The sequence below is a fragment of the Pteropus alecto genome, unplaced genomic scaffold (assembly GCF_000325575.1).
Source record: "Pteropus alecto unplaced genomic scaffold, ASM32557v1 scaffold76, whole genome shotgun sequence".
Lineage (NCBI taxonomy): Eukaryota > Metazoa > Chordata > Mammalia > Chiroptera > Pteropodidae > Pteropus > Pteropus alecto.
The window spans coordinates 24050569-24072911 of record NW_006443138.1 but is presented as its reverse complement, the minus strand read 5'-3'; the positions used below and the strand labels follow the sequence as shown (position 1 = coordinate 24072911).

The following is a 22343-nucleotide window of genomic DNA, read 5'->3' as shown; positions in this document are numbered from 1 at the left end:
GACCTTTTCTCAGATGGAGAATTATTTTTGAAGATCATCACATCATACTTTTTAGTACTTTAAATTTAGTGGAAAGAGAACTTAATAAAAACATTTTTTAGAATTCAGGTGATGTCTGACATGTAAGGAGCTGTTAAGTTCCTCTTTAAAAGACTTGCAAGCATCACAGACCTACCATCCATCCAGCTGTTTCCTGTGACTTTAACCTTATATTCCCCAGACAATTGTCTAGTACAGTAGCTGATACTTCTTGTTCATTGTTTCCAGAGAATGTTTTGCCTATCTATTTTGATAAAACATTTGAGTGTCTGCTGTATGCACATGCAGATATGTGCCAGGCCTGTACATGCCATTTAGAGCAATTGTGTACTTCTAATAGTGATAAAAGGCACTGCCTGAGTTAAAAGATAGTTTCTTAGAAACCATTTTTTAAAAAGAGCTGCCTTACAAAATTATTAGTTGCTACTGAGCTGAGAATTTAGTTATTGGCAATAAGATTAGTAATGTTACTGAATTTTAACAGGTAGTTGTAACAATTACTTCCTTTTCTCCATATGTAAGTAACAATCTTGCTCTAATGATGAAGAAAGACTTAAAGTGGATTGTATCACAAGTGTTATCCTAATTCATGCAGGATAATGTGGCTGTTTCCCTGGCAATCTGGAAAGGGAATCACATATCCTTACCCTTAATCTGCAATATTTCTCTAATAATAGACTGGAAAGGCCACCAGAAAAATGCTTTCTGGTGCTATTGCACAAATGATTTCTTTAAGTCACTACAACTCCCAAATTGCAAGTAGTTTTGTGTAAGTCGTTAGAGATCATGGAATTGTCCTTCAAGTTAAAAGCAGTATTCCTGAAGAGTATTCAAAAAGGTTTTCAGGCGTCCTCTAATCTTAGGAACAAAAATGACTACATGTACAGGCCTGCTATTAGACTTTTCTCTCGGTGATTTTTTAACATTTCTGATGCTCTCCTTCTTTGCAGAAGAGAAATATGATAACTGAAATAGTGTTTTGTATATTGAAGTTTAAAGGTATTCCCTTTCCCTTTTGGACCCCTATTTCTGATGATGTTCTAAGATGCTATTGATAAACTGGGGAAAATTTGTTGGTAGTTTTATCCATACACAAGGGACTTCAAAGTGTTTTCTGGATTGTCTGAAACAATAGATTTCTTATTTATCTGAAGATATATATATGGACTGCATATAGTTTGGTCTCATCTCTCAGTCTGTGCAGTTGAATTTTTGTATGTGGCTGCTGCCAAAATATAACAATGGTTTATTCTTCATATTTGGAACATAACTGTGAAAAAATCTTTTGTAGTGAAATAGTCTGTACTACTAACTAAACTAAGCTGTTTAACTGAGTCCTTAAGTTATTTACATTAATATAAATAGGCCAGAGGAATTTATATGAGTTAAAATTTCTATTTTTTTCTATAGATCTTTGTATTTTCTAAAAATAGCTAAAATTCTGAGATGCTCCTGTAAGCCTGAGATTGTATAATAGGATTGACATCATTTCCTCAACAATCTGTGGCGTATAATTGACACCAGTCTTTTTGACTGCAGTTCTAATTTGGTTTACCAATTTCTTTTGGCATCAAAGTATCAAGCAGGGATAGACAAATGATAAGATTTCCAATCATAGGAGTCTCCATTTTTTTAGAAATGTTTTTGTCATCTCATAGTTGAATAACAAGGAATATTTTGGACTTCAGTTTCTGGCTTTCATATGAGTCTTTTTATATTTACACTTTAGTGTTGAAGGTGCAGTGATCTTTTGGGAATTAAGTATTATAAAGAGTAATAATAGTGAAAGATGAAGTGATTCGAGTTTAGGGTTGGATAAAAAAAATGAGGAATATGAAAAGTGGGAAACAGCTGAGATGGAGGAATTTAAAGGCTTGGTAATAAAAGTGCATTTGCTGTGGTCATAGATGTTTATCAAGAGGCTTGTGCAGCATAGTCTTTTGACAGAGTTTGGGTAATATTACTGTAGGAATTCTGTAATTCATGAATCTAGAACAAAGTCTGCACTCAATTTGTGAACATGCAGGTCAAAGTGCTAGTAAGGTTTATGGCCCATACTAAGTGGAAACTGGGCCTGGGGGAGGGGTGAATGGGAGCGTAAATAAATATACTCCTAAAGGCGTTTTTGAAGAAGTTCGAATATAGTACTAATGCCTTTGTCTCAGTATTTTATAAAAAGAGAATACTTTTTTAAGCTGTAATAAACCGTATGATGATTATAGCCTCTTCTTGTACCTTTAAGTTGTGAAAGCCATTTATGACCCCATTTCAGAGGATAGAAAGATGATTAAGCATAGGTGAGATACCTAACATCACAATAGTGACCACCAGGAAGGAAAAAACAGTAGAGTTAACCGTGTTCCTGAATTTTGAGAATATTACATCAAACACTAATATTTCAAATTGTAACATTGGTAGAAGTCATGTTCACTCATGGGTATATTTGATTTAAATAATTTTCCAGATAAGCCATCTCTAGTTATTTTATGTCATTCTTTTAAAACCTTTTGCATGCAGTTTCATGTGTGTATGCAAAACCACATGGCACATTTTATAAATAAACATAATATTGGGAATATGCTAATTTTATTGATGGGGTAAATGATCAGAAATGTTTAGAGACTATTTCTCTAGATTATCACTAAAGTAGATGAATGTTTACTCTCCCAAGAATAATTCATGATCATATTCTTTAAGTGATAAGTCTTAAAATGAGAAGCTGTTGTAAAATGACAAGAGCGGGGTTTCTTGTCTAATTTTAGCTTATCTGCCTGAGTCTGTATTTGTAAAATTAAGATATCCTTTACAGCCAACAGATATCAAAAATACATATTATACCAGTTCAAAATCTGCATGTAACTATATATTAAACTATGTGTTGCTACGTGTTGAAATTCACATTTCTTTTAGAAATTTTCTTTTTAAGTATTAGGACTTTTGTAACATTTCATTTATTTGCATGTTTGTAAAAGAACTAAGTTAATGTAGTTGCACATCTGGGATTAAATTTGTTTTAGCATTAATATTTAACCAGTAGTCCACTGTATCTTCCTCTTGTTCAGAGCAATTCCTAAATTTTTAGAAAGGAAAGATGACTAACAAATTGAACTTTGAGAAGGTTCTGTGAACAGGCATAAACCTAAAATGATATGATTTGACAGTTGCACTATTAACAGGATTGGATGTATTTTCCAGTCTTGATTTATGGCAGTTTTGTCCCCAGAAGTCAGTAGACTAATTAGAGTTGTATTTCTTATAAATTGCACTTGTGAGCCTTCAAGTTACCAATATATATTCTTATTTGATCTCCCAAACCGGGTGAGGTTGGCGGGTAGGTCAGTATTTTTTAATCTTTATTTTATGGACAGAAAATTGAGGCTTAGGGAATTTAATTTGTTCTAATGGTAAATAGCTAGTAAATAGCAAACTCATAATTTGAACTCAGGTCTTTATGACCCCAGAATCCAAGCTCTTAAATGCTATTATATTCTGGTATATGATTTATTTACCTGTTTCACATTGTTGAAACATGAATGTTTTAACTTTTTATTGCTAGTTGGTCATCTTTGGTCATTTTCATCCTTGAAACCCTTTCGCTTTCCATGTTCATTACACTAGGCACAGAACTGTCTTAAAACTAGGCTTTATTTAGGAGGCAATTGGGATTTAGTATAAAGAATACTAGTCTTGGACTCGGAGGAATGAGTTGGTATCCAGGCCTGTACCAGCTACCAGCTTGTGACTTGACAAGTTGCTTAGTCTTTCTGAGCCCATTACTCCACATGTAAACTGGGATAAAAATAAGTGTGGTCAAGGTCAAATACATGACAACATTTAGCAATGAATGGTTGGATTCTTGGAAGTTGCAAATTCAGTATCATGGAGGCAAATTAAATATAGCAGTTTGTTTTCTTGGTTTCTTGAAAATGTGATATTACTGTGATTGTGTTTGGAGTTTTTTAAAAGTCTGTTTTAGCCAATAGATGCAAGAAATGTACTTGAAATAATATAGAAAGGAAATGAACTGCTTCTCCCTGTTCCTCCACACACACTTTTTAAGGGTGGAAGTAGATAACCCAGGCCTTCTTTGTATGTTTATTTTATAGCCTTTCCCGAGCTGTGTCCTTAGCATTGTAGTTTTTGGAGCTATTTTCTCAGTAAGGAAAAAAGAAGGAATTCTTCAGATCTTTTGTCTATATTGAAGGCACCTTAAATTGAGAGGTGGAGTGACTCTACCAAATGTGTATAGCAATACAGACCTGTACAGTGCATGTTTGCATCTATTTTCTTGTTTAAACCTCACAACTCTGCTATATAAAGTTAACTTTTCACAGGATTTGCAGCCCTTCAAGCTATTTGTATTTGGTTTTGCTTTTACAAGAGATCTTCAAACAGTGGTTTTCAAACAGAACTCAGTGGTTATCTCTTCTTAATCTAGAATGGTGTGAGTACTCCTTTACTGCAAAGAAAAGCAGCCTTTTTTATAAATTATCAATTTGGATTTCAGTTTCTTCTTGTGATGTAACCTGATACAACCTTTGCTTGAATCACTAATATAATTAATTTCTCCTAGTCAGTCATAAATGAATAAGTAACTGTAGGTCCTTTTTTAGTTTATAAACTCAAGTTCCTTTTTCTTTGTGATGATTTTTGAGTAGCTTGCTGCTGGGTTGTATAGCATTACTGCATATCTTTGTGAAATAGGTACTCAGCCAGCAGAGCTTCTTGCTAATCTATTTGGCAATACTATAGGAAACAAAGTTTCTTAGAAGAACCTCAAGAGACTTAGGGACAAAATTCCTTTGACCTTTCCAGAAGTCTTACATCTTAAAGCACTTGGGTGGTTCAGGCCCTGCTTTGAGTTATGTGTATGTAGCCTTATGAATTAGTCAATGTGTTCCTCTAATGTTTAAGATTGTGATGTAAGAATAAGACTTTGGAACTAATTAAAACAAAGTTTAGGTGGCCAGTGTTGTCAGAATAGTTATCCCTTGAGACAGTAGTTATGGTCATTGAGTTAGAGATGGAGCGCTAATGTGATATTGAAACAGTAGATGCCAGCTCTCTTCACCTAACTCCCAGATTCATGATTTTTCCCCATTGCCCTATCCTTTCAAAGTCTTCTGGTCTACAGCCATGCTACCCTGAACAAGCCCGATCCCGTCTGATCTCGGAAGCTAAGCAGGGTCGGGCCTGGTTAGTACTTGGATGGGAAACCACCTAAGAAGACCAGGTGCTGTAGGCGTAAAAAATAAAAAAAAAATAAGGGATTGTAAACTGACAAGGTCCTTGTAATCTGTGAGGTCAACCAAGGGTTGCCTCACCTAAAAATAAATAAATAAATAAAAGTCTTCTGGGGTCTTTTTTAATGGTTAAAATATTATGACTGGTGTTTTGTTCTGTTTCTGTCACATTCACTTAAATACTTATTGAGTTACTTTGTGTGCCAAGTACTGTGCTAAGCAAAAATAATCACTTTCTCTGCCCTCAAGAAGCTTAAAGCCTAGTGGCAGAGAGAGTTACCAACAAATGTAAAGACTGGACCTGAGACATGCTAAGGAAAGGAAAGGGGTGAAGTGGTTTCCCGAGATCTATAATAGATGTGACGACCTAAAGAGGCTTCCCAGAGGAAGGGACACTAGGTAGAGTGACCATATAGTTTGATAAGTTTAGCAACTAAACTGACTCTTGAGAGTAAAACAGGGTGTTTTTAATAGTTAAACCTAGACTATAAGCATTGGCAAGAACACAGCCATCTCACTTTTATAGGCTATGTTAAGAGTATTATTTTTTTGAATAAGGGCATGGCAACCAGCAGTGCTTCTACTTCCTGGGGAACGTATGAAGGAGTTAGGACACCAGATCCAGTCCAAGAGGAACCCAAACAGAACTCAGAGTGTTTTTTGGCACAGCTAAGTTATTACGATTTGTTTTGGTACAGACTTTAATTACTTTCATGTTTTAAAGGTTTAGCATGGAAAGTTGGGTTTTAATGTGAGCTAACAGATTAGAAGCATTTCCGTGGTGTATGAGATAGCACAATTCAACCAAATCTTGAGTATTTTCCATATATATATATATATTTTATTATAGCACTCGTCATTTTTGCAATGAGTGTTTATTTAAATATAATTTTTTTAATAGTTTTATTCTAGGTTTACATTTTGGGTGTTAAGTATCACTTGGACATAACTTTCAAGGTGTGGGCTACACATTTTTTTCCTTTAAATTGATGTAAAAATTTTATACAGTTAAATGTATAGAGTTTAGTGAATTTTGCACACCCATGTAATCCACGCCCCGATCAAAAGGTAGAATATTTCTACCGCCCCAGAAAACTCCCTTTGGGTGCGCTTAACATTTAATTAAGTAATAAAGCTGTGGAGGCAGGCCTCAAATTAAAAATGAATTGTTTTCCCTCTCCTTTTCTAACTTTATTTTTGCTTCCTAAACATGAGGTAATGGTTACTTTAAACATGAAACAAAATGTCACCAGAAGAAACCATTGCCTTTCGGCTAGTTCTGATTTAGTGATTACTAATATAGTACATCTCTGCCCAATTTGGTATGGCTTTTAGTCTTTTAAAGTGGGTAGTAAAATTTGAGTTATATTCCTATCGCTGACTCATAAGCTTACTAAGGATTGCCTGATATTTATTATTAGGCTGGAACTTTACAATCTTGAACAACTGAAAAAGTTGTGGTAATGCCAAATTTATATAATCCCCCCACCCCCAGGTTTTTCTTTTAGTCTGATTATGTCATGTATAGGAGATTCTGCAGATGAAAAGAGGACACAAGTATTAACCCTATATCTAGCTGAGTCCTAGCCTTGAGGACTTGTTTCCATCTCAAAATTCTCAACTCCAGTTGCCAAAAGGCAGTTAGACAATTGATCCCAGTTACAGCACAATTAGTTGTGAAATTGATTGAATTTAAAAGCTGTGTGTCACTGTCTTTAAAGATTCTTGAGTGCAGAGATAGGAAGACTTGTCCTAAAGAGACTGTTAATGAGTTTGGGATCTGTTGGGGTATAGGGAAAGGGAATAGATAATTCACCAGTGATCGAAAAGGAGGCTAACTTCTTTTTTTCCCTGTAGATTTAGAATTCTGGTTTGGAACCTGATCTGGAACCAGATCTTGAATTAGCCTTTTTTCCTGAGAAGAACAATTGTATTCTGCTTAGCAAAACCTCTGCTGCCAAAGCAGTGATGGGTTGTGATGGTGAAGGTGGTTAGTGGCTTAGATGTTTCTTTCTCAGGGCAATAATACCTACTACTTTAGTACCAAGTGGGCTTTTATTTTTTTTCACTCCATTTTAGAAAGACCGGCAACTCAGTGAAGATGTATGGAAGGTTAAAGCCAGATCTAGTTAGTGGAGAGACTTGTCAATAACCCATTTTCAGCTGGAGAAGCCCCTACACTGATAACATATTCATATTACTAGTAGATTCATTCCTCATTTTTAAAAAGTTTAATGCATTCGGTGCAGGAAAATTTAATATGTTGTTTCATTATATGCTTGTTGAGGACCATTTTTCCTCCATTCTCACTTCAGTCCTCTTACTGGCAAGCCTTCCCAGGAGCACTGGACAGCTTTAGCCCCTGTGCTCTGCTCTGCTCTTTGCCTCTGTAAAAATCTGACCCGATGCTGCAGGCACTTACTGCAGACTTTCTGACTGTGCAAGGACTGTGCTAAACACCTATGTGCATCCCTCCACTGACTCTGCATCACAAGCATGTAAGAGGAGACATTTGTTTATATAGTTATCTCTGATTTGAAAACACGTGGTATAACGATGTTATACTATGACTTCCCCAAGGACAGAGATCAGTGGGACGATTTAAGGCTAGAATCCAGGTTTGTCTGAGGTCAAGCACCAGCTTCCAACCAATACCATCCTGGTGCACTGCTTTCAGATCTCACTGTACTGTAGTTGTTTTCATTCTTGTCTGATTTTTCCCATTAGACAGGAAGACCTTGAAGTCGGGGACTCTTCAACCAGGGCTTTAGAAGATGCTAAAATTAATCTGTTCGCTCATAAATATTTACTGAGTACCTATTATGTGGCTAGCATTGTTCTAGGCACTGGAGATACAGCAATGAACCAAACAAAAATTCCTGCCCTTGGAGAGAGAGGTAAACAAGCCAGTGAAATGTATCAGGCGGTGCTAGTGCTGAGGAGCAGGGCTGACGTGCTCGCGCTGGGAATGCTGCGAGAAGGCCCCACAGAAAGGGTAATAGAGTCGGGGCGAGGGGGAGGGGCAGGGGCATGTTGCTATTTTAAGTAAAATCATCAGGGAAGGCTTCACTGATAAAGTGATATTTGAGCAGAAACTTGAAAGAGACCAGAGAAACAGCCTGAGGTATCTGAGAAAAGATCATACCATTCAAATAACTGAGTGAATTCCAAAATCCTGCCAGGCTCATTTTCTCCTCAGATGCATAATTGTAATTTGGCATTCTTGGACACTATTGTAATGTCAACACACCTGGTTTATGGCAGTTGTTTCCTGACCACTTTTTACTTAGTTTTCTGGTTATCATATCTCAGGGATCAGCACAACTTTGATTACTGGAACACCCAGTTGGATTTTTTTTTTTTTAATCCTCTTCATTTTAGAGAGCATTACAGATCATAATAAACAGACTGATAAGAAAACCTCAATTTTTTACACAAAAAAAATCTGATTTCTTTAAATTCTATATCTACAATACTTATGAGAATTGATGTTCACTGTAATCATACAAACTCAGCAAGGCGCTCAATATTTTGTCAGGATGTATAGCTAAGCAAGCTAACAGACAAGTGTTGAAGACATGGATTTTCTTGCTGACATTTAGATAACTGGAAAATTCAGTTATCTAAAATACCTGTTTCTTGCAGAATTTGAGACTAAAGTACAGAGACTTGTTATCATTGAGAGCCCCTGCCATTCATGTATGAGATGAGATAATAGGAAAGGTATGTTACCTTCATCATACTGTCACTCAAAAATCATGGACTACTACTATTCTTTTTCAGGTGATGGCAAGTATCTGACCTATTCTTGAATTACAGAAAGCCCCCAATGTTAGCATTTCCCTGGTTATACTTGCCTTATCAAAGATGAGTGAAAACGTACTTTCTTAAACATATTTCACCATGAATTCAAACCCAGCCATGCTTCTAGCCCAAGAAATAAGAATACTTCCTTCCAAACGTTTGAAATTTGCTGTATCCTTCCAGTCTAGGTTGTCTTCCTTTTGCTATATAAAAATTGGATAAGTACTTTAGGCATTTTGAAGTTAAATCCAAATCAGATGATTATTCTTCCTCATCTGATAGTCCAAGCAAAGCTAGCTGCAAGAGCAGAAATCCAGGTTTCTGGGTTGAAGACAATATCCCTTTCAAAGCTGCCCAAAATTAACCAGATAATTCTGGCCATTTGACTAAAAGAGGTGGGGTGGAATGGTGGGGAAAGGGGAAGAGAATGAATGAAAAAAAGGAAATATACACTTTGAAAAACAATAATGTTCTTATGTAGGATTTTGTGCAGAACTAGAAATTTTATCCAAAGCAAACGTTTACCAAAGTTGCTTGGGACCTTTTTTGAGCCATGCGAGTAGACCCTTAAACAACCTCTAAACTTGTTCTTGTAAATGCTGTCCAGTCTATACTGTCTAATTATTTCAAAATTATAAATATATACATGTCTGCCTAATGAGGATAGGACCACAACCAAAATTTCCTAACTTTAAATTTGGTAACACAAGTAAAATAATCATGTTAATCTGAAACTCAGTATCATGGATACAGAAAGTGATCCTAGCCTTGTGACTCTGCTAATACTGTTTATTTCAATAATCTATGTCATCCCTCAAAAGATTTCTCAGAATCACATGTACAGATTAAAGTTCATTCTGTTATCAAAATGCTGGCTATGATTCTCTGGCTATGAAAGGTATGTTTTCATGCCTTTCTGTTTTCATTAAAAAACTCCTGTCTTCATTTTTTAATGAGAGTTCCTTTTTTTTTCTTCCTTCTACGTACTCATGCTGAACTTGTCAATTTAGATCAGAAAACACTCTACTTGTGTAGAATAAAATAAAAACATCTAAATGTGTGATTGGACAAACTTGTTTTTAAACTGAGTCATTTGGTGTAACACTTTGTGTTAGGCAATAATTAAATTTCTAATGAAGCTAACTAAAATGGGATTATTTAGTTGACTATTTCACAGTTAAAAGGTTTTAGGGTGTTATTAGAGTAAAAATATATTTCAGTATCTTGACTACGACTCTCTGGCCTAATATAGTATTTTGTGTGTGTGTGTGAAAACTTTCATTTTACTAGAATTTTATTTCAGGGGAACAAAGCACTGTGTGTGCTACATATGTGCTTGCTTGGGGGTTAGGGTCCAGAGGGTTAGTTTTGAGAAGAGCGTAAAATTCAAGAAATGATGCAAAAGGAAAATTACATACATTCGAGTGTCACATGTGTACGCCCATGTCTGCCCTTCTTAAATTAGTGCAGAGAAAGAAATGTGCTGATTAGCTTTAAAAAAAAAAAAAAAATATATATATATATGGTTTATTCTGATGCCTGGGTACTGATTTTGGTAAAAGAAAGTTTACAATGTAAGAAAAAATATTTCTATCATCACACCAGTAAGCCCCTGTGTACACAACATTTAAAACCTTATTCTGAGTTAAGGCATCACACAAAGAAAATTCATGAGCTAGGAGGGTATATTTTTTATAAATTTTTTAAATTACCAACATTTAGGGAGTGCCTCCTATGTGCGGGACCCTTATTGGAATTGAGGTCTCTATTCATGTTGGAAACAGCAATATACAAATCAGTACATTGACAAGGCCCTAGGCACACATTGGTGGTGAAGTATCAAAAGCTACAACATTAAAAAACGATGAAGCAACTCAAGCTACCTCACGTAATAGAAAGAAGGAGTGAAGTAAGAATCCAACCTTTATGCTTGGACCTAGATTAAATTCCCATCTATGAATTTAGCACCGAAGATATTGATGCAGAAATACTGATTGTAGGGCGCAGCTGCCCTGGTTTGAAAGACAGAAAAAGAGATACTGAAGCTGCCGTGCCGTGCAAGACTGATTTGTGAGGGCTTGCTTTTTTTTTCTGGCATTAGTTTGGCCATCATGCTCAAGTTTAGCTGTTAGGATTTCAAACTGAAAACATAAACAATGTGTGCCAACCCTTTTCCTGCTTTGATAGGCACAGCAAAGGACATTCCCAAACCACACGCTCCCATAGGCATTTCAGGGTTATGTGTAATTTCAGAACACTCCCTTTTCTCCCAGCAGAAATCCTATTAAAATGTAGGAGAGTAAGAGTAACAGTGCTGAAGACGCTCTATGCATGCATGCAAAAGTTAACCATCCACAAACTCTTGTACCTAATGTAACCCAATTTCAGCCAGGGTCGCCCTGTACCTTAGGGGGTTAGATCAAACCCCCATTCTTCTGGCCTGATAAAGTCCGACGTCATTCTCAAGTTTTCGCACATTCCTAGGTAGCACATCACCTCTGAACTCTGCCCTTGAACCGCAGCCTTTGCGGGATTAGATCAGTTTGGTGACCATTTTACCAGTCTGCTCGACCTGTCCTTTTTGTATGTTAACCAGACGTGAAGCTTGGCCGCATCCTCAACTGGGCAAACATTCACTCCTAGGAGGCATCTCTTTGTGCAGCTGACTACCAAAGGCCTGAAGAGATAAAGAGACTGACACTGCAAGAACAAAGACATCTTGAATTACTAGGAATTTTTAAATGCTTTGGTCATTTCTGGATCCCAGGCTTCAGGTCCTTTCTTCTTTCCCCTTTCCTCCTCTTGCCCCCCACCATCCCTCTTCTCTTCCCCTCACCATTCCCCTTCTTTCCTCCTCTTCCCTCCACTCTCCTCTCTCCTCTCCTCTCCTCTTCTCTCTCCTTCTCTTCCCCTCACCATTCCCCTTCTTTCCTCCTCCTCCCTCCACTCTCCTCTCTTCTCTCCTCTCCTCTTCTCTCTTCTCCTCTCCACCTTCTCCTCCTTTCTCTTCTCAAATTCCTAAGAAAATAAAGATCCAAGGCTGATTCTCTTTCTGCTATCACCGAAGGAAAAATCGTGTTTTCCCTTTTTTCTTCTTTCTAAAATCATATTCTAATTGAGGTTGCAGAGAAAGACAAGTAATGAACAGAAAGGCCAGTTTAAGTCTTCAGGATGGACAAAAAGACTTCAGGCACATCTGCATTTACTTAGACACCTAAAGAAAACTTGAAGGGCAGGATAATGGTGTTTCAGGCACAGGCTCTAGAATCTATTTCCTGGTTGAATCCAGCCCATACCCTGCTGTTGGTGCCAAGGGGCAAGACACTTTATCCTCTTTGAGTCCCTGTTTCGTTCGTTCTTTGTAAAATGGAGTTGATAATACATTCAATCTTCAACTCTGAAATTCAACCTCTGAAAAGAGATGTTTTTTTTTTGTTTGTTTGTTTTTGTTTTTAAGTCTAAATTTGGCAAAAAAGCTTTTGGTGGTAAAACCTGACCTAACCTAGTGAGAAGTAGTCTTCTTCCTACTTCTGCATCTGTCTACACTGTTTGCTTTAGGAATGTTGACATGTTTGAGTTCCAGCTTCCGTGGAAGGGATTCCTACTCTATGGCACATGCTCCATATTGACTTTCTAAAATCTGAAAAATGCTGAATTGCAGAATTACAAATGGCACTATGGGTTTGAGATATAGTTATCTACCTAAGAGAGTATTTGGGATCCTAAATGGGATAGCGGTGAGGAGTTTAATAGGACCCGGCATAGGAATAACCACCTGATAAGTGTTGGCTGTTTTTGCCATAGTACTGTGCTCTTAAATGAATGTATTTGTGTACAGTAGTCCCCCTTATTCACAGTTTGACTTTTTGTGGTTTCAGTTACCCGTAGTCAACCGGGGTCTGAAAATATTAAATGGAAAATTCCAGAAATAAACAATTCATAAATTTTAAATTGCTTGCCAGTCTCAGGAGTAATGAAAGCTTACGAGTCCCACTCAGTACCCCCATTCCCCCCACATATGAATTATCCCTTTGTCCAGTGTCTCCACTCTGTGTAAGCTACGACCCTTGATCACTTCTCAAGGGTTATCAGGTCTACTGTCATGGTATCGCAGGGCTGTTTTCAAGTAACCTTTATTTTATTTAACAACGGCCCCAAAGTGCGAGTAGTGACTTTGGATGTGCTGACAATTTGGATGTGCCTCAGAGAAACAATGAAACGCTAACTTTAAGTGAGAAGATGAGTGCAGTACACTAAGACATTCTGAGAGAGAGACCACATTTATATAACTTTTACTACAGTATATGGTTACAATTGTTCTATTTTATTATTAGTTATTGTTAATCTCTTACTGTGCCTAATTTATAAAGTAAACTTTTCATAGGTATGTATATAGGAGAAAACAGTATACTTAGGGTTCAATATTAACCATGGTCTCAGGCTTCCACTGGGTGTGGAAAAGCAGGGACTATTGCATGTCTACTCCAGGAATAGTTACAAAATTTTGTTAGGAAGTACATAAGACCCTGCAGTTTTACAAATTGGCTTATTTTATATCTGTTGTTTATATCTATCTTGAGTGTTGATTTGCCTCTGTTTATTTTTTTTAGATGCCTTCTCAATGCCCTTTAACTCCATTTTTTTAATCAGAGGATAAATAGCATTTTCTATCTTTCTCTCTCTCCCTTTCTCCCCCCATGTCCCTTCCTCCTTCTCTCCTGTTCCCTACCCCCAAGCACTTAATTGCTTTTCTCCCTGACCACAGGGAACCAGAGAGCTGATTGCTGTTGAAGCAGCACCTTCCTCTGAGTGGTAATTAATGGACAAAAGAGGTTAAATGTAAAACCGTAATTCAGTAAAGCTCTCAGGATATTCTCTCAGGAGCCTGGTGCAAAGAACTTCTCAACAGGGACAACTTCGTGGGGGAGATGGAAAATGAACACACACATGTAAGACTTAGGATATAAATATAAGGTGATTTGAAGAGAGTGATTTTTTTTTTTTTTTTGGTGAGGGGGTGTTTTCTCTATTGTAAGGTCTTTTTACCTGAGTTAAGTATAATTCTTTTTCCTGCACATAAACTTAGGAGGTTGAGTATGAGGAAGAATACATGGTTCTAGGCTGGAAGAACTTGACTGAATGAAATTTAAAAAAATTAAAAATCTTCGTCTCACGTGATAAGATAATGAAAACATCTTTCTATTGTAAGAAATATTGATGTTCAATAAAAAAAAAAGAAAAGGAAAGGAAGAGGAAGAGGAAGGGGAAGGGAAGGGAAGGAAAGGGAAAAAAACCAAACCGGCAACAAGTTGTGGATTTGTTTTGCCTGTACATGCCAGTTTCCAAACTCTGGCTGAATGGAGACTATTTTCTGAGTATGCAGTCTATAAAATATTTTAAGTTGTTAGAAGTGTTCTTTTTTCTGTTTTTGTTGTGTTTGTTCTGCTATTAAGATTTTAGATTCTCAGAACCTAGTCTAAGAACTAAATTTCTGTGCTGTCTTGATTTAAAAAAATAAACAAAATAAATCATTCTAAGTGAAAAAGAGATGCAAACAGAGCACTGAGAATCTGAAGTTTTCAAAAACATTTTATGTTTACTTTGTAAACTCAGCTACAAGTCATTTATTGCTGATAGTTATTTTAGAGGCCAAAGAAATTAATTTGTTTTGAGCACAATTGCTATGAAATTTTAAAAAATAAAATCCCCTTTTAACTCTGTAATTGTCATGGCTTTCTGAGTTCTGTGTAGCGCACAGCTCCCTCCTTCACTCACTCTCCTCCACAGTATTGTCTCAAGACAGAAATAGAGAATTTGTAGAAAATTAAAACACTCACAATTGGTGTTAGGAGAAAAAAGGAAATCACCAAAGCTCTCTTTTTATCCTTTAATGAAAGAGTGCAAGTAACCACAATTTTTTTTTTTTTTTTTTTGGTCTTCTCTAAAGGCGCCCATGGCCCATGGACTCCACTTGAGAATAAATCATTAATCCCTGGTCAGGAACTCTCCATTTATTCAGTCTCCGGGTATGGTACACAGTAGGTGAAATCTGATATTCTCTTCAAACAAAATAGAATTTAATTTATTTTTGTTTCTTAAGTCTCTTTTTGAATTTCTGAATCCTTTGTTTCTTAATTTTTTTTTTTTTAATTCATTGATTTTATTTCCGATCTTAGTTCAGAGGTAAATTCAGCTCCTGGTATCCTCCCTCTTCTGTACTAAAAACATGTTTGTGATAACTTTCCAAAGAACAAGGAGAAAATGGCTCATTCTTGAGTGATATGTTCAGTAGAGAAAGAAGTTAGGGTCTAGAAAGATCATATATGTGAAAAGATCTGGGAGATCATTTGAGACGGGCCTTTGAGGTGTTTAAACTTTGTTTTAAGATGTTGTTGAGTCCATTTTAGCCAATCCAGGTACATTGTGCCTAAACCTTTTTTTCCTTTCCTTTCTTTTAAAATATGTATTTAATGTCTGATTTTATGAGCATCAATTAATATGCAGGATCCTGCTCAGCTCTGAGAATTCAAAGGTCATGAAGACATAGTCATAACCATGAGGAGTCTATAATTTAACGAAGAGCTTTACAAAATCTACCAATAGGCAGGATATTTTGTGTCACAGTAAAGAGACAAAGTGAAATGCTTAATTTAGAGAAGTCTTCACCAAATTAAGAGTGACATCTGTACAAACTGTGATGGGTCGAAGGGTGCCATAGTGAAAAGGAATCATGTCAAGATTATAAAGCTGAAGTTCAGTGAATAGAGTATTCTAGTGTATGCAGAGTTCAAGTTATGTCTATAAACCAAGACCTTGTAATAAAAAATATCATAATCTAGTGAGGAAGAAATGTAAATAAACAAATAAGTGATTGTATATTTTGCACTCTGAATTATGCACGAAGACCTTTGGAACATAGAAGAAGAAACCCTAACTGTGGTAGGGGTTGGTTGAAAGCTTTGTGGAGTCTGAATCTTGAAGGAGTAGTATTTTGCCCATAGAAATATGAGGAAAGCACATATGTATTTCCCTTATCCTTTTGACTTGTAACAAACACACAAATTTTCTGGGGCTTTCTTAGGAAATTTTATTTTAAGATTCTGCTAGATAGTAGTTCTTTCTTCTCTAAATCGAAGTGTAAAGATTCAAGTTCTGCTTTTTCTTTCTTCACTAATTTTCCTTAATTTTTTCTCTCACTGTTCTTATGGGTACTTATCACTTTCTTTTCCTCAGTAAAGCTACATTCACTTCTCTCTAAGTTTTGACCGTGGAGGAAGCACCAGTACTGTTTTACATTTCAGAGGAAACTGCCAGGCCAGCTTTCCCAGTATCCCATGAATTTCATTGAGCAAAACCCTACTCGTTATAACGGCATGATGAGACCCTTGCTTTCCATAGTAAAGCAGAGTAACAGATGGCCCCGGGTTTACACCAAGAGATGGTGTTTCAAGTTGAGGCTGTGGAGTTTTATTGCTCAGTTCTGTCACTTGCTAGATGTTTAATCTCAAACAAATTATCCAATCTCTCTATGCCTAAATGTCCTCTTCTATAAAGTGGAAATAATATAGTACCTACCTCACAAGGTCGTTGTGAGAATTAAATGAGATAATCCATGCAGAGCATTTAGTGCTGTGGTTAGGATTCAGTTGCATTTTAATAAATATTAGCTATTATTTTTAATTCTTCAGCCAGCCATTTATTGCCTTCTTACTTTGTATGCCGCAAAGCATATGTGATTACAGCCTGTGATGGTTAATTTTTTATCATTATTCTTTTCTTTCCTTTTATTTGATTTCACTTTTTACTATGGAAAACTTCAACAATTGCACAAAATAAATAATATACTATAAGGTAAATCCCTATGTACTCATCACCTTATTTCAGAAACTATCACACTGTACCATTCTTATTTCACTATATTTTCACCCGCTCAATTTTTATTATTTTTTGACATTATTATTTCTTAGGAAAATTTATATACATTAAAATTCACAAATATTAGCTGTATAATGTTGGTAAATGTTTTCTCTTTTTCATTTTCAAAGTGTTTTATGTTTATTTATTTGTTTGTTTGTTTGTTTGTTTATTTATTTATTTATATTATGGTGACATTGGTTAATGAAATCCAGTGTTTCAAGTGTATAATTCAATAGTAAGTCATATATATATTGCATTGTGTGTTCACTGCCTATGGTTAGATTTCTTTCTGTCTCCAGATATTTGATCTCTTTTACCCTATCTACCACCCCTTTTTCCCCTTCCCCCTACCCTCTGGTCTATATTCCATTGTCCATGTCCATGAGTCTCTGTTTTTCTGTCCTGTTTGTTTGTTGCTTTTAGGTTTATATTCCACATATAAGTGATATCATGTGGTTTTCAACTTTTTCTGTCTGGCTTATTTTGCTTAGCATGATTATCTCCAGATCCATATGATGCTTAATTTTATGTGTCAATTTGATTGGACTACGGGATACCCAGATAGCTGGTTAAACATTATTTCTGGATGTGTCCATGAAGAAGGTGACTCTGGAAGAGATTAGCATTTGAGTAGATGGACTGAATAAAGCAGATGGCCCTCTCCAGTGTGGTGGGCATCTTCTAATCCACTGAGGATGTGAACTAGAACAAAAAGGCTGAGGAAGGTTGAATTCATGTTCTGCTAATTATTCGAGCTAAGACATCAATCTTCTCTCTGTGCTCCTAGTTCTCTGGCCTTTAGACGGGGACTGGAATCTACACCATTAACTCTCTATCTCAGGCCTTTGTTTACAAAAATAGGCTTTCCTGGATCTTCGGTGTACAGACAACAGATCATGGGACTTATTAGTTTCAATAATCACATGAGTCTCATAATAAATCTCTTTGTAGATATATATCCTACTGGTTCTTTTTCTTCTGGAGAACCTTAACTTATGCACAGACTTTCTAATCAAAGTGTGGTTTGTAGCCAGCAGCATAGGCATCATCTGGGAGCTTTTAGGAATACAGATTCTCAGGCTCTATCCCTGCAATTTTAACAAGATCCTTGAGCGATTCAAATACACAAGTCCCTTATTCCTCATGAAAACTCCATGTTTATATTGATGCTCCATCAAATAGGGAACAGCCACCACCTCCTACAACAGACTTTGAAAAAAATCTGCCAGTTAAACAATGACAATTTCAGCAAAAGCACAGTATTAACACAGATCTAGCCCCATTTCAAATGGTGCAGTTACTGCGAAATAAATTCTAGGATTTTTAAGGCCTATCTAACAATTCTCACAGAGCTGAGGAATGGAGAGATGGATCTCTATTCTAAGCACACCACCAAACTACGGAGAAATAAGGGAACTGGAGGAGAGGAGAGACCTTTTAACTAGGGATAGTATTCTTTACACTGTTCTTAAAAAGGGGCAAGCTAGAAGAAGATCAGGGGAAGCTGGGAGAGAGGAGTACCTGAGAGTCAAACATCTACAGAGAAAAGGTGACTAAGCAGAGGTAAGTAAAAGCTAACCACTAACAAAAGGCTTTTGAGCCAAGAGCTCTCACACTGACCTGATTTCTAATGGAGTTAATTTTTCACCATGAAAGGGGAAAATGACAAAAATTTAAGAGACATTTTTCTTAAGGAGATTGGTTGGATGAGGATCAAGACATTTGTTGGAAAAATGCTTATAGACAACATACCCATACCTTTAGTTACTCAACACCTATGTGTACTTTCTCTACTTTTCCCTCCTTAGTTTTCTGACTGAAAACATAGTACAGTCTTTCAAATGTCCAGATTTCCAGCCTGAGTCCTAAGAGACCATTCAAGGGGACCAGGTAAATACTGAAGGGCTATGATGGCCATCCACCAATACTACTGGGCAGAAATCAGGACCAGGTGAAATTGTGCCCAATAAAAGTTGAATATGAAGCAAGATCAATGGATTTCCTTACAAATTATTAAAAAATAATTTAAAAAGTAATGTGACATATTAAGAAAGGTGGCAAATACAATATGTTAAAATAATTACTTTAGAAAATGAAAACAATATACTATATTTCCTCTGTCTTTTCAAAGGAATTAACATCATGGTGAATGGAAAGGAGGTCTGACGTGCTTAATAAAGAAATTAAAGGGAAAAATGTGGTTAGTTTTAAAATGAAAACTGCTTGAGAAGCTGAGAGGAGCAGAAACAACATTGAAAAAAAAATAGAGATATGGAGGGTAGGTATGAAAAGAATCCACGCAGAAGGAAGTGAAAAAATACAAGGCAATGAAAAAATTAACTTGGAGCTCATAGATATGGAGCCCCAACAAGGGATGATTAATTGTGTGCTGGAAGATGAAAACCTAGAATGATCTGGAGTTAAATAACGCATTAACATCTCATAAACTTACTGTTTTCCAAAACAAAAAGCAATGGCAGAGGAACGCATGCAGGTTTTTATTATTTACATAAAGCTTAAAAAATATATAAACATTTCTATATGTATAACACATGAAAACATAAAGCAATGGATGAGAATGATAAACTAATTCAGGAGAGTGGTTAACTCAAGGGATTGGGGAACGGATCTAAAATGTATACACAATGAGTTTCAGCTGTGTTGGTTATGTTTTATTTTACTATTTTTTGGCAAGATAGTAGGAGGATGGGTGTTCATTGTGTTATTTATAACCCTTTGTTTTGTGCTGGTGAGACTGTGGGAGAACAGGCCTTCTTATAACTTATTGATAGGTGTATGAGTTCTATTAACTTATTTATGGAGCTTAGTGGGCAAGTAAATTTTTATTTTTCGATTACAATTTACGTACAATGTTATATTAGTTTCAGGTATACAACATAATAATTAGACATTTTAGTTGGCATTTTTAAAATTCATATTCAGGAATCACTTTATTCAGGAAATTTTTCTTCTATTATATCCTAAAATTTTCTATTATAAACTATTTAATGTACACCACAAGGTTTAAGAAAAACCTTTGGAAATTCTAATTATAGTTGTATTAAATTCATGGTCATATTTGGAAAGATTAACATTTTAATAATATTAAGACTTTCTATCTAGAAAAATTATATCTTTATATTCATTCACATCTTACTACTTCACATATTTTCCTGCATGTTTTTTAATTAAATGTATGTCTAGATATTTTATACGCTGTCTGTATTGTATATGGGATAATTATGTATGTCCATTTCTAACTTCATAATATTAATATAAAGAAAATTATTAGTTCATCTATAGTTTTCTTGTATTTTGATGCTTTGCCAAATTTACCTATCAGTCTTAATAGAGTTTTAATTTTAGTTTTTGCCTTTATTTTCAAACTTTTTTTGTCATTCTGTTTTAGGTGTGTTTCTTGAATATAGCATTGGGCTGGTATATCCGTTAGAATAATTTGGGTTGCAAATATTGTGCACTGATTTCAAAAAATAAAGGGAGATATATTTACTCTCAAAATGTTTCAAGTTAAGTTTCGTTTTAAGCATGGCTTGCATAGTGTTGTTGCTTGATTTCTCTCAGTTCTTTCAGTTCTGTGTTCCTTTGTGTGTTGGGCTGCTTCTCTCATGGGAGCAAAATGGCCACAGAAGTCCCAAGCCACCCATCTGTTTATACTTTACAGTCCAGAAAAAGATAGAGCTCTTCTCCTGAAAAACCTTGAAAATACTTTAGTCACATGCCAAATGCTGAAAAAAAAAAAAATCACTCTGACCAGGTGGTATGCCATGCCCCATTGATTATGGGGCCTGTGTAACTCATCCTTGAACCGATTGCTCTGGTGATGAGACTGGTATTATGATAAATGGTTAATCGGAGTGAGTTAGGGCTCAGGTCTAAAATTGAAATTTGAGATTCATTCCCACCCAAGCTAATTTGCCATTATTCAAGACAACAGAGTAAGGAGTATAAGTATTATAAAGAAGTGAGCACAATTTTCACTACTGGATAACAATATAATTCTATACCTTCAAAAGTTAAGAGGATCGACTGATAAAACATACCAAAAATAATTAGAAATAATAAGTAAGTTTATTTTTACAATATTAATAATGAGAAAAAGCAATAGTTTTCCTATCACAAAGAATAACCAATTAAAAATATAATCGAAAATATTTTATTTATACAAGTATAAAATATATTGGAATAAATTTATTAAGAAATATGCAGTATTTATATAAAAATATATAAACTTTAACTTAGAGATTTAAGATCATTTTAACTAGAGAAACAATATTGTAGAGATGTCTATTCTTAAAGTACATTCTAAAATATTGGCAAACCTAATCAAAATCCCAATGACATTTTTCTTTGGGATATTTGTTTGGGAAGGGAGGTTTCCCATTTGAGACAAAAGATTTTAAAATGTATCTGATAAAATTAATTATGCTAGACTAGCCAGGAAATTAAAAAACAAAAACAAAAACAAACAACAACAACAACAAAGTGCATGAAAGACCAGTGTGGAAAAAGGAAGCCTTTTCTCACCAGATATATAAATATAATATAAAGTTACAGTAATTAAAAATAATGAGGTATGGGTGCAAAAAATTAGAGAAAACTGTAAAACAGATAGAAAATCCAGGAAAATACCAAAGCAATATAAAGGTGGCTTAATACATTAATGAAAGGTGTGTGTGTGTGTGTGTGTACGTGTGTGTGCGTGTGTCTGAAATTCAAGAGTATAAGAATTATTCAATATATAATTAGATAATAATAAGTTGTTTGGGGAAAAATAGAGAGCCAAATTATTATCTCACAGTTCATACTAAAATCAATACCAGATGGAATTTAGTTATAAGTTGGAGTAAGCCTTTCTATGAATGATGGGAAAAACAATCAAGAAATATGACTATAAATATTTTAAATTTACATATGTGAAAACAAACACATTATTAAACAATGCCTTTTTTTTTCCAGCTAAGAAAACTACAAAATTTAGAAAAAATTTTAAGAGAAAAGAACCATTGAAATCACCAGAGAGCCAACAAGTCAACGAAAGAAGGAAGCCCAGAGGATGGAGCTTTGCATTTGGGAGTGCTTTTACTCGAGAGGCATCTGCCAATTTTGAAGGTTAAATAGGCTGAGAAGATGAACTGAGCTTTTGAGACTCTCGGATCTGAGAGAAAGTAGTTCAATGCTGCCATAGATGGAATCATTGGTAAATGCACAGGTTTTAGGTTGGGACTCCAAACTAAAGGGATACACTCCATGAATAAGGATGGTCCCAAAATAGATCTCTCCCTGAAAGTATTAAAGCCCAGCTTCTAATCACATTATTTT

The 22343-nt window shown here is 35.5% G+C and overlaps 1 non-coding gene across 1 annotated transcript; it reads left to right on the top strand.

Moving 5' to 3' along the window:
* The first annotated feature begins 5165 nt into the window (after positions 1–5165).
* On the top strand, positions 5166–5284 carry LOC112472544. Its single transcript, XR_003043648.1, has one exon. It is a non-coding gene; the product is annotated as a 5S ribosomal RNA (ribosomal RNA).
* The last annotated feature ends 17059 nt before the right edge of the window (positions 5285–22343 follow it).